This window comes from Nomascus leucogenys, chromosome X (genome assembly GCF_006542625.1).
Source record: "Nomascus leucogenys isolate Asia chromosome X, Asia_NLE_v1, whole genome shotgun sequence".
NCBI lineage: Eukaryota > Metazoa > Chordata > Mammalia > Primates > Hylobatidae > Nomascus > Nomascus leucogenys.
Genome location: NC_044406.1, coordinates 137,552,986 through 137,566,005, shown reverse-complemented (window position 1 = coordinate 137,566,005; position 13,020 = coordinate 137,552,986). Strand labels below are relative to the sequence as shown.

The following is a 13,020-nucleotide window of genomic DNA, read 5'->3' as shown; positions in this document are numbered from 1 at the left end:
TTTGGTCATTGAGGATATTGAGGGCCAGATTGAAGAACTCGTTGAAAACAACACAGCAATTTTCAGAGGCAGAACTCAAACTCAAGTTCCTTTATTTTATTTTTAGCCTAGGTCTTTTTCCACCCTATGCTGCATTGTTACTGTGCTTTGCCTAGGTTGCTTTTTTCTTTTGACCCAATGGGAATATAATTCTTTTATACTTTGAGTCAATAATTATCCTTCTCCCCACCTTAGCCCTTGTGCAAACTGATGTATAGGCTCACACAATTACGTACATCTATATTCCCTTTGGGATTTTTGAAAAGAAGGCATTGTGGTTCTGCTGCTTGTTTGTCTTGCCTACAGGGAAGCTAGAACTGACAGTTTTGAATTGGGTCTGCACTTCTACTTGGTTGAGGGTGGGGGTGGAAGTTAGGTCAACAAGGGATCAATGTGGCGGAACTCTTTCTTCTTAGTGGAGTATGAATGACAACCCCTTTGATGTACATTTTTCTAGTTTATTATTGTCCCCAGAGATGGAATCTGAACACACAGGATTGTCAAACCTTTATTTGCAGCCTAGGTTAGAAGGCACGCCCATAAGGATATAAGGGAGACAGAGGGAAAAAGGAGGAAGCTCACTCTTCAGTCTCGGAGCAGCAAGTAAGCATCACACATCAGCTACAGTAACCCATACTTCCTTTATCCTCCTATTCGCTCTTACCCTTTTGCTCTCTCTCTCTTCCCTTTGCTTCCTCTGCTCCTCCCTTTCTCTCTGGGCTTCCCTCTATTTCTCTGTTGGATGCCTTAAGGAATAAAATACTACTTTAGTATTTCGTAAAACAACCACATCTAAAGCTTTGCAGTGCTGTATTCAGAGCCCCAGCACAGCCGCGTGCTAAGCACCAGTGGTGAACCTAAAGCCAGCAAAGGGGGAGGGGAGAAGGGGAGGGGAGGAGGGGAGGGAGAAACTGACAGAGAGGGAGGGAGGCAGATTGAGAGAGAGAGAGAGAGAGAGAGAGAGAAAGCGTGAGAGAGAGCGTGAGCGCGCGCAAGCTAGCGAGCAAACCAGAGAGACAGACCGAGAGAGGGACCGGGAGAGAGACCGAGAGAGAGAAGAAGAAGCCACAAGCCGAGCTCTGTCAGGGCTCAACCTCCAACTTGTTTCAGTTCATTCATCCTTCTCTCCTCTCCGCTCAGACTGTGGAGCTCGGTAAGAAACATTGATGTTCCTTCTTCCCCCTCCCCCAAGCTCAGGTCTCCTTTAGCGATAGCATCTCTCCCCCGTACTGAGAGTCTCCTTGGGTTGGCCGGGAGGCGAGGCATGCTCTGCAGCTGTGATGCTATCCTGGGTTCCCCAGTGGGGCTGGTGGAAGCCCAGAGGCGGCATCTGAGCAGGGAGACACTGGGGTAAAACCCGATTTGAGGAAGGGGGGTTGCGATGTGGTATATGCGTGATTTGCTTCATTGTCAGTGAATTGTTTTGTTCCTCTTTGGAAGCAGGTCAGCATTGACCTTGCAAATTGCTTGGGGGCCCCAGCAGCTGCTGCAGAAAGCCACGGAGTGGCCCCTAGCCAAAGCAGACAGCACTGTCATGACCCCCCAGACAGCTCTAGGCACCAGGGATGGAGTAATGGCTGGAGCTTTTTCCCTTCTTTAACTCTTTCTCCGCAGCTGCTTCTCACTGCTGGAAATAAGAAAGAAGGAGGGTACCTTGCAGCCTCTTTCCCCATCTCCCCATTACCTCCCCCACATGCAAGTGAGTAGAAAGTTGTAAATAACTGCTTCCTTTAAAGCAGATTGAGCCCTCCCCCCTTCCTTTGAGGGGCTCACTGTGGGGTTGGGCCTGACTTCCTCCACAAACTTGGGAGGTTTGCCTTGTTTCCCTGCGAGAAGCTCCATTGCTTGCCCATCCTCAATTCCAGGTAATTGAGCTGACATCCTAGATCAGAGATTGAGATACCCCACCCCATCTCACTCATAGGCATCATATTAAGTCCAGCTGTGTCCTTGGAAGGCAGGAAACACCTGATGGTTTGTCTGGAACTGGCCTCCCAGTTTGTTGCTCCTCTGACTGTGGCTGTGGCTGCGGGTGGCATGGGCAAGAGGACTGGGGGAAGGGTGGCTGTTGGATTTATGAAAAGCAGGGTGATGAGGTAGGATTACTAGCATGAGTAGTTTGGTTTATTGAGAGTCAGCAAGTTCTGGTTGTCTGGAGCTATGCAAAGACTGATTGAGGCTCTTGTAGTATAGCCCTTCTGAACTGGTAGGGGAAGGGATCTAATTGTTTGATGGGAGCTTTCTAAGTGAGTGACACTGCTATGCCAGTGGTAGTAATTGTGACATCCCTAATACTAATTGCTAAAGTTATTGAGTATGTAGTATATTTTGGATTCTGGGCTGAGTGTTTAGTGTGTATTACTTCATTAAATTATTGTAGCAGAATAGTGCATTGAATAACAGACACTATTATTATCTTTGGTTTACTGACAAAACTGAGGCACAGAGAGGTTAAGTAACTTATCCAAGATTACAGAGCAATTAAATGTCCCAGTTGGAAATTAAACTGGCATCCTGGTTCCAGAATCCATGGTCTTAACCATGAAGCACTACTGCCTTCTTGGGGAGGATTTTGCACCTTTGTCTGTTAGGCAAGTGTAGATACAGTATGTACAGTGTGGCTTGGCAAGGTTTTTTGGAAAGTAGTGGCCTGGCTTTTGTGTAGAGTAACAGGAACTTAGCCTGGAGCCAGGCTTCACCTGGATTTCCGGAAGGGGCTGCCCAAAAGACTTTCATTGGTCAGCTTGCTTTCCTTGAAAATCGTACTTCGCTTTTTATAGCCTCATCCACCCAACATGCTCCAAACTGCACCTTTTAAAAACAGACCTTATTCTTATTTCCTGAGCATTTGGAGTTATTCTGTGCCGAAAATTTTAGAATACTAAAACCTTGGAACTGGAAGGAGCCCAAAAGGTCATTCATTAAGCTTTATTTCTCTACTCAGTTCTTGAATTTATCCTAAGCATCCAATTTGTTGACTGATTTCTATTTGAACTCCCTGCAGTGATAGAGAGCTCATTAGGTGGCTCTTTGTGTCATTGAGCAACTCTGATTGTCAGAAAGTATTCCCCGTTATAAGCCAAAGTCTGTTTTCCCAGTAACTTATATTCATTGGTTCTTTGGGACTATCTGGAACAAATTTGCTTTTTCTCAATAATAGTTCTTCAGTTAGTTGGAGACAGCAATCATGCCTCCCTCTTAACCCTTGGATCCAATAAGACCACAGAGTAAAGGATTATCATTTACTTCATGCTGGAAATTAGACTATTCTTAATATGGCCTAATAGCCCACTTGTTTGTTAGCCACAAATTGACCCTACGGAGTTTTCTAGAGCAGCCCTGATAGTGTATATTCTCTTCCTTGGATGAGCTTACTATCTGGTGTCAACTGGACTGATGGGAGCAAGGAAGGTCGCTTTCATATTCCTAAAGACCAGAAATTGGTTAGTACTAGTCCTTCTAAAGCCCCCAGAATGCCTATATGGCATCCAGACAATAGGCATGTGGGACGATTTGAGTGGCAGGAATTTTCATAAAGAAAATTATGAAATTTTCTAATTTCGTAAAGAAAAGTACCACATTTGAAATAGTGGTAGTTCAAGGTTCATACAGTATACAGAAGGTAGAAGAATAAACTGTTTTATCAGAAAACACCTCAGGAATAATTACATCACTGAGGGGATACAATACAGTGGGATTGGGTGGAAAGGGGTGAGTATGTGGTTGCTAGAATGGAACACTGACTTGGCCGTTAGCAAATTTGGGTTCCATTCCTAGCTCTGATGATTTGCCAATTATCTTGGACATATGACTTCCCCTCCATGTGCCTCAGTTTTTCCATCTGTAAGATGTTGAGATGGACTGTATCTCTGAGGGTCTTTCAACTCTGAAGTTCTCTATCTGAAGTAAATTGTAAGATTTCAGAGTTATGAGAGGCTTCAGAAATCGTTAGGCCGGTGCTTCTCAAACTTTAATGTGTAAAAATACCTCCTGGGAATCTTGTTAAAATGCGAATTGTGATTCAGAGAGTCTATGGCAGGGGCTCGGATTTTGCATTTTAACAAGCTGTTAGGTGATCCTGAAACTGCTGTTCCGATGACCACACTTCAAGTAGCAAAGCTCTAGTAGAGTACTGGTCAAACTCCCCTAGTGAAGGAAAATGTTTGTTGTTGTTGTTTGTTTTTTTCCTAATCCATCACAGAAGACTGTTAATTTAGTAAAATAAATTAACCATGAATTACTAGAAAATGAAATAAAAGACATACAAAAGATAAGCCCACATTTGTATTATTAGATTCTACAGACATAAAATGATTTTTTCAAATTGCTGTAACATTTTCCAAGTGCTTACTCTTGACTTCTGTACTTTGGTCCTTACTGCCTGGTAATAAAAGTTCACAGACAGGCACTGATTGGCGGGCTACATTTTGAGTGCTCTGGTCTAGGCTACCTGCCCATCTAATTTAAGAGGCCCAAATTAGACCCAGCTTTAATTTCTAAATCACCTGTCATGATCTTTTACCCTACAGTTAAATATCTCCTTTAATGAAGAATTTAACATTTACACAAAGTTGTATTGTTCATGTGTTGTGACAGATAAAATGTTTGTTTTTTCTTAAAACTCTTAATTTCCTTAGAGTTTCTACAAATTACACTTTCAGTTATATATTCCAAGTGGGTGAAGGGCTGTATCAGTTCAGTTTACTATACCGTTAGCCATTAGCCTAGTATATGACATAGAGTAGGTGCTTAACAGATGTTTTTTAAATAAATGAATGAACCATTTGACATTAGTTGTGAGGCCATACATTCAATAAAGGAAAGGTAATTTGGGCTTTCTTCTGCATTGGGGAAACAGGATTCCTCCCATTTTAAAAATTTCTTACAGTGGATAGAAAGCCAACTTGACTACTTCAGAGGGTTACTTGGTATCTCGATTTTATTTTGAAGGGATTGCTGGAGTGGGCCGTTATAAGGCTGTTGGTCTTTATTCTAGAAAGAGTGGGACCGATTAAAGGGCTTTGAGCAGGATAACTGACATGGCTTAAATGGAATCTATTCAGTATAAGGTTACTAAGTGCCTATGATGAACCAAAGATAATGTGGGAGATACAGTATTATTTAAGAATAGCCTCTGCCCTCCAAGACGACACAGTCAAGTAGGAAAGAGAAGAAATAGACAAACAACTATAGTATTAGGAGATGAGATCTACACCCATAAAAGAAGCAAAGGGCTTTAAGGAGATCAAAGACACCTTCCTGGAAGTGGCATTTGAAATGAGCTTTGAAGATTAGACAAACTTTGAGTATGCAGAATTAGGGGATGGGAAAGGTATTCTATTCAGAGGCTAGCTGTGTTGGAGTAAAGTGTGTGCAGAAATACTTATGTGAGATGTGTTTGGCAAGATAGATGGAGGGCTTGACTGTAAATCATACTGAATGCTAGATGGGAAAATTAGGACTTTGTATGCAAAGGAGATGCAACTCCCTCATTTTATGGATGAGCAAATCCATCTTGACAGGGTGAGTGGCTTGATTTGCCTGAGGCCACACGGTAGTAATACTGTTGTAGCCCAGTAAAAGGTACTGAGCACATTTGAAAATACGGGATTGGAACTCTGGAAAGAAGTCAGTTGGAGAGTGTGATTTGACACTCATTGCCTCTCAATACTTGAAATAGAATAAAAGAGATTCAGGGGTGGTACTTTGAATAATGCTTTTTTTTTTAGGATATGGGGGAAAACGATGAACCTTATGTGAAGGCTACAAAGGAGAAAAAGTCGGGGATATGGAAGGAAAATTAGAAGAGTACAGTGTTATGAAGGTGCCAAGAGAGGAGAGGCAACTTCTAATTTATTTATTGCATGCATACCATTTACTAGGCATGGAAAATATAATGGTGAGCAAAACAGACAAAGTTGTTGCCATCCTGGGCTCATGGTTGAGATGGTGAGATAGACATTATTCGACAAACCACCTAACTATGTAGTCTTAAATTGTGATTCATATGTAGAGGAAAATGTACCGCTTTAAGAAGAAAGGTGTGGTCACCATTATTAAACTTCACAGCAGAGTTGAGTAGTGATAGATGATATCTGGCTTATAACAGTCCTTCCCACTCTGATGGCCACAGTGCTTTACCAACACATCAGCTGGATGATGCATACCCATTTTGCAAATGTTTGGCAGATGATTGTGCTGCAATAGTAAGGGAAGGCAAGGGTCCCTCTAGGCTCATGTCCACAGGAGCAGTGACTTACTTAAAAACTAGGTTATATGTCATGTAGCTTAACTGAAACTCACAAAGACCCAGTGCCTTTCCCAGGTCCTCCAACTCTCTCAATTCAGCAATTTATAGGAAGAGGCACTTGATAAAAAATATGAAGAATTTGATATTAAAAATCCCTCTTAAAATGGGATTTCTGATAGCCTAGTCCTGACTTGGATACTCGGTTTGTTGTGACATATCACTTGTCTTGTTTGAGCCTGTTTCCATAACTGTAAAATAAGGTGGGGGGAGGTTTGGAAAAGGGTTTTGAATAGGGTGACTGACATGAATCCATTAAGATATTTAGAAAGACCCTCCAAGCTGTAAGGTTCTATAGTTCATGTTCTGCTCTATACTGTGTTATCATAGTTCTGTGTAGGTAGCTTAGGTTTGGTCACTTATATAAGCAACACTAATAACTTTATACAGAATTCTGAAGGTTGATAATTTTGGTGGAAGTATTCACAGACTTCGGAAGAGGTCATTGAAACGCACCTTCCTTGTTTTATTCCTGAGGTGACTGAAATGGTGACTGTCCTGAGAGTTAAGGAAAGAACTGACTATATTGTAAAATGTATCGTAAAGTTGGATATTAGGTGATATTTCTATTACTGCTGGTTTGAAATAAACTAAAGTCACTGAGAATAAGATGGGGCATAATACTGTTAAATACATGCAAGGTGATTATCTCATTCTGAAATGTAATGGTCCAGGTAGTCTCTTCCTGGGGGGAAGATATATGTGTAGGGAAATACTATTTGGTAATATAAAAGCGTTTTTGTACTTAAAAGCATGATTTTAAACATATTGATGTCTGCACAAAATATGTCTCCTGAATACACACAGAAGGAGGAATAAAAATCTCCAGGACGTATATTTTGAAGGGTACTTTTCTCTTTAAAAACTGATGTCTTAAAAAACACAAGTATTATATATATTTTTTAAGGGAAGGGGAGGTGGATGGAGATGGAATTATGTAAGTGACCATAGCATAAAATAACTTTTCAAAATAGTAAAAGAGGAGCTCAAAAATGGCAGAGCCCCTAACAATCATGTAACGGCAGTCTTATCACCCGGTACATATGGTCATCTGTTTTCAGTGTGAGTGGTTTCAGGAAAGGTTGCTTACCACCACCAGATAATAGACAGCTTGGTTGTTAGCAAGTTATTCTTCATACTGACCTGCAATCTATCTTCTGAATTCAAACTATTGGTCTTGCACCTTTGGAGCAACAGCAATACTGTGTAATTGCTGTTCCCCTTCCTTGTAATGGCCATTCAAATGTTTAACCATGGTTGTTCTTCTCATCTTTTCTTCAGTCTATATATTGCTAGTTCTTGAGCTTATGTGATACATATTTTGAGAAACTTCTACAGTAGGCACTTCTGTCTTCAGTATCCCTCTTAATATATGATGTCCAAAATGGGACCCAGTACTTTAAGCATGGATGGCTAGCACTTCCATTTAAAGAATTGTGTGTATTTTCTAATATACCTTAAGATTGTAATATCTACCATTAAATTGTTTTTTCCTGATTATAAAAGTAAAACAACCGCGTTACAGAAAATTTTGAAAATGAAGAGACATTTAAAAAAAAATCATCTCTAAATCCCTAGTCCAGAGACACCTTGCTGTATTTCCTTTCAGATGTGTTTCTGTGTTTATATAATCAGGATCACATCTTATATGTACTATTTTTGATCTGGCTTTTTCATTGGTATTATATAGTGAGTATTTCCCCACATCGTTCAGCAGCCTTCAAACAATTTTTAACAGCTGCATACTTTTCAGTTTTCAATTTCTACCATAATTGTATGGCAGATCACATATTGATCATTTAAATTATTTTTGCTTCTTTGAACCTTACCTTTTTTAGGTCTTTATTCAAATGTCACATTTGAATTCTAAATGATCTCACATAAAAATGCAAACCCATCTTTTCCAACACTCACTCTTCCCCTTTCTTGCTTTACTTTTTTAAACCTTTGGTTTGTGTCATCACCGAATAGACTACATACATTACATCTATTGTCTGGATTCCTGTTATAGGGTGTAAGTCCCTCAAGCACGGGGATTTTTTCTCCATTTTGTTCACTCTTATATCCCCTATAACCTACAGTAAGGTCTGACATACTGTAGATACTTACTAAATATTTGTTGAATGAATTATTAAGATGAGTTTTTATGAAAGACATTACTGGGCCTGAAGATACTAACGTTTTAAAGGCTCTTGATATATATGTGAAGGTGTTCCACTATACTGTATAAGATTGTTGATTACTGCTCATACATCTATGACAGTGCTGGCTATTGTCATTCTTTTAAAATTTTTACCGATCTGATAGGGGCAAAATGGTACCTTACTGTTTTAATATGTGTTTCTTTGATTATAATGAGATTGAATACATTTTTATATTTCTTGATTAATTTTGTTTCCTTTCTATAAACATCTATTTATGATCTTTGTACATGTTCCATTAAGAACTTACATTTTTTAAAATTTGTATGGGCAATGTATATTTAGTTGACCCATTAGACCTTTTTCTGTCAAATGTAGGGAAAATATTCTCCCACTTACATTTTAAATATTTACATTTAAAAGTTTACATTTTAAATTGACTTTTATGCATAGTAATCTTAATTTTATGTAATTATATTTATCTTTTCATTTGTAATTTCTTCTGATGAATTCGTGTTTAAGAATTTCTTCCTCATTCAAAATTGGGTAAGTGCTTAAATGAATTTTGTTTTAGTTTTTATTGCTTATGTTTAATCCCTCTGGAATTTATTTTGCTGTGTAGTGTGAGGTAATTTTCTAAATTGTTTTCCCTGCCAATTGTTTCATAGCACCAAACACTGAATAATTCATTCATTCCCACTGTTCTGTAACATATACAAATTGTAATATATAATAGATTCTGTTTGGAATTTATCTATTCTTCATTTCTTTTAGTCTGTCTCTTCTTGTCCTAGTTATAAACTTTAAATATTATTGTAGCTTTAAAATAATTGTTATTACCTCAGCTCTTCTACTTACTAGCTGTGTAGTCTCTCTAAGCCTAAATTTATCTGTATAGAATGGGTAGCAGTAACATTTATTTTATGCCCTTAATTTTGTGAAGGGGATCTTTCTACCATTATTTCTGCTAATTGATTATGCAGAAAATTAGTATTTATGATTTTAACTTCTATTTTTATCACTTTGCTGAAATTTATTATAATAAATTTATAGTTTACAAGTTATTTTCTTGTTTTTTTTCCCCTTTTTTTATTTTGGAAATTTAAGGGAAACTCAGAGAATCTTTCAAAACAATGAACAAGTAACCACATATATACTACTCAGGGAACAACTGTTAGCATTTTGTCGTTTTGGCTTTTGATATGTTTTAATAAAATAAATAAAACATTATATATAAACTTTAACTTCCTTTGTGTCTAGCCCCCGTTTCGTTCCTTCCCACATCCCTCCAAACATGACACTCAGGGCCGCTCACATTTGCTTAATTTTCTATTCAGTTGCTTCTTCTTACTGATTCGTAAGACTTATTTATATATTCTGGATACTAATTATTTGTGATATATATAGCATATATCTGCCTCTATAATGTTACTTCGCTTTCTATTTTGTTTATGGGGTCCTTTATCATTACAGAAGTTTTAAATTTTCATGTCAGGTTTATCAATCTTTTCCTCCATGAATTGTGCTTTTTGTATCATGCTTTAAGAGATATTCCTGATGCTATGATCATAAAAAGTGTTCTCCAAAATTTTGTTGAAGAGTTCAAGAAATGTTCTTTACACTTAGTTCTTTAATCCATCTGGATTTTATTCTTGTATCCGATGTAAAATATTAAGCAGGTTTTTCCCATGTAAAATACTATTTGTTTTAAATATCATTTATACACAACTAGTTTAGAATGCAAACTCCACCACATTGCTTAATTTTTATACATGTATGAGTCTATTTCTAGGCTATTGTGTTTCATTAATCTATTTGTCTACACTTGTGTTGTTTCACTTACAAATGCTTGATAGCGAATTTGATATTTGTAAAGTCAGTTACTGTTCACTGCCTTCATCCACACTCACACCACTTTTCTTGTTTTTTCTGGATTATCTTATTTTTGGTCCTTTCCTCACTTACCTTAATTTTAAAATGAAATTATCAAATTACAAGAAAATAATATTTGTTTTTCTTGAAATTATATTGAATCTGTAGAATGATTTGAAGAAGAATTGACATCCTTTTGACAGAGATTTCCTATTCATGAATATGTTATATCTTGGCATTTATTCGGGACTTTTTGCAACCTTTGATGAAGGTTGGTAAATTTATTGATAATATTCTTTTTTTTTTTTTTTGAGACGGAGTCTCGCTCTGTCACCCAGGCTGGAGTGCAGTGGCGCGATCTCGGCTCACTGCAAGCTCCGCCTCCCGGGTTCACGCCATTCTCCTGCCTCAGCCTCTCCGAGTAGCTGGGACTACAGGCGCCCGCCACCACGCCCGGCTAATTTTTTGTATTTTTAGTAGAGACAGGGTTTCAACCGTGGTCTCGATCTCCTGACCTCGTGATCCGCCCGCCTCGGCCTCCCAAAGTGCTGGGATTACAAACGTGAGCCACCGCGCCCGGCCGATAATATTCTTACATATTAGATTTAGTCTCAGGCAACTTTATTTTTTAGTCAGATTTATTAATGTATAATTAGCATAAAATAAAACTCTTTGTAAGTGTACAGTTTACAGTTTAAGTTCTGACACATGTATATGATTGTGTAACCACTACCACCAGTGCCACCACAATAAGGATAGAGAAAATTTCCCTTACTATAACAGGTTCTTTTGGGCCCCTTTGCAGCCAGTTCTTTTCATCTACCTACAATTCCAGGAAACCATCTATCTGTTTTCTTTTTCTCTTCTTTTTTTTTAATTATAAGTCTGAGGTACATGTGCAGAACGTGCAGTTTTGTTACATAGATATACATATGCCATGGTGGTTTGCTGCACCCATCAACCTGTCACATGCATTAGGTATTTCTCCTAATGCTATCCCTCCCCTAGCCCCCCACCCTCTGACAGGCCCCAGTGTGTGACGTTCCCCTCCCTGTGTCCATGTGTTCTCATTGTTCAGCTCCCACTAATGAATGAGAACATGCAGTGTTTGGTTTTCTGTTCTTGTGTTAGTTTCCTGAGAATGATGGTTTCCAGCTTCATCCATGTTCCTGCAAAGGACGTGAACTCATCCTTTTTTATGGCTGCATAGTATTCTGTGGTGTATATATGCCACATTTTCTTTATCCAGTCTATCACTGACGGACATTTGGGTTGGTTCCAAGTCTTTGTGAACAGTGCCACAATAAACATACATGTACACATGTCTTTATAGTAGCATGACTTATAATCCTTTGGATATATACCCAGTAATGGGATCGCTGGGTCAAATGGTATTTCTAGTTCTAGATCCTTGAGGAATCGCCACACTGTCTTCCACAATGATTGAACTAATTTACACTCCCACCAACAGTGTAAAGTGTTCCTATTTCTCCACATCCTCTCCAGCATCTGTTGTTTCCTGACTTTTTAATGATTGCCATTCTAACTGGCGTGAGATGGTATCTCATTGTGGTTTTGATTTGCATTTCTCTAATGAGCAGCGATGATGAGCTTTCTTTCATATGTTTGTTGGCTGCATGAATGTTTTCTTTTGAGAAGTGCCTGTTCATATCCTTTGCCCACTTTTTGATGGGGTTGTTTTTTTCTTGTAAATTTGTTTAAGTTCTTTGTAGATTCTGGATATTAGTCCTTTGTCAGTTGAATAGATTGCAAAATTTTTCTCCCATTCTGTAGGTTGCCTGTTCACTCTGATGATAGTCTCTTTTGCTGTTGCAGAAGCTCTTTAGTTTAATTAGATCCGCTTTGTCAATTTTGGCTTTTGTTGCTATTGCTTTTGGTGTTTTAGACATGAAGTCTTTGCCCATGCCTATGTTTTGAATGGTATTGCCTAGGTTTTCTTCTAGGAATTTTATGGTTTTAGGTCTTAGGTTTACTGTCCTCAAAGTAGTGTTTCTTTTATGCTATCACATCAATGGAAACATTTGGTATGTAGTCTTTTGTGTCTGGCTTATTCTGATTAGCACTTACTTTTAGGATTCATCCATGTTTTTGCATATTTTCATTATTGTTTATTCTTTATTATTGCTGAGTAATTTATTCATTCAACAGTTTAGGGACATTTGTTTTTTTCCCACTATTTAGCCATGTCGCAATGCTGTTATAAATGTTCTTGTACAGGTTTTTGCTTCACATATATTTTTATTTATGCTAGGTAAATACCTAGAAGGGGACTTCTGGGGTTATATGCAAAGTAAATGTCTAACTTTATAAGAAATTGTCAAGCTGTTCTCCAAAGTGGCTATGTAATTTTGCATTCCCACCGGCAGTGTGTAAGAGTCTCAGCTGCTCATTATCCCCACCACCGCTTGGTATTTTCAGTCTTTAAAAAACTAGACCAGGCGCGGTGGCTGATGCCTGTAATCCCAGTGCTTTGGAGGCCGTGGTGGGTGAATCACTTGAGGTCAGGAGTTCAAGACCAGCCTGGCCAACATGGTGAAACCCCGTCTCTACTAAAAATACAAAAATTAGCCTGGTGTGGTGGCAGGCGTCTGTAATCTCAGCTACTCGGGAGACTGAGGCAGGAGAATCAAATCACTTGAA

General features: G+C 38.6%; 1 protein-coding gene across 1 annotated transcript in view; it reads left to right on the top strand.

The window, feature by feature from the left end:
• The first annotated feature begins 986 nt into the window (after positions 1–986).
• Positions 987–13,020, top strand: part of GABRA3 (gamma-aminobutyric acid type A receptor alpha3 subunit) — a 269,212-nt gene continuing 257,178 nt past the window's right edge. Inside the window, exon 1 of the mRNA XM_003271855.4 lies at positions 987–1,192. The gene's annotated coding sequence lies outside the window, so the exon portion shown is untranslated. The remainder of the gene's footprint in view (positions 1,193–13,020) is intronic.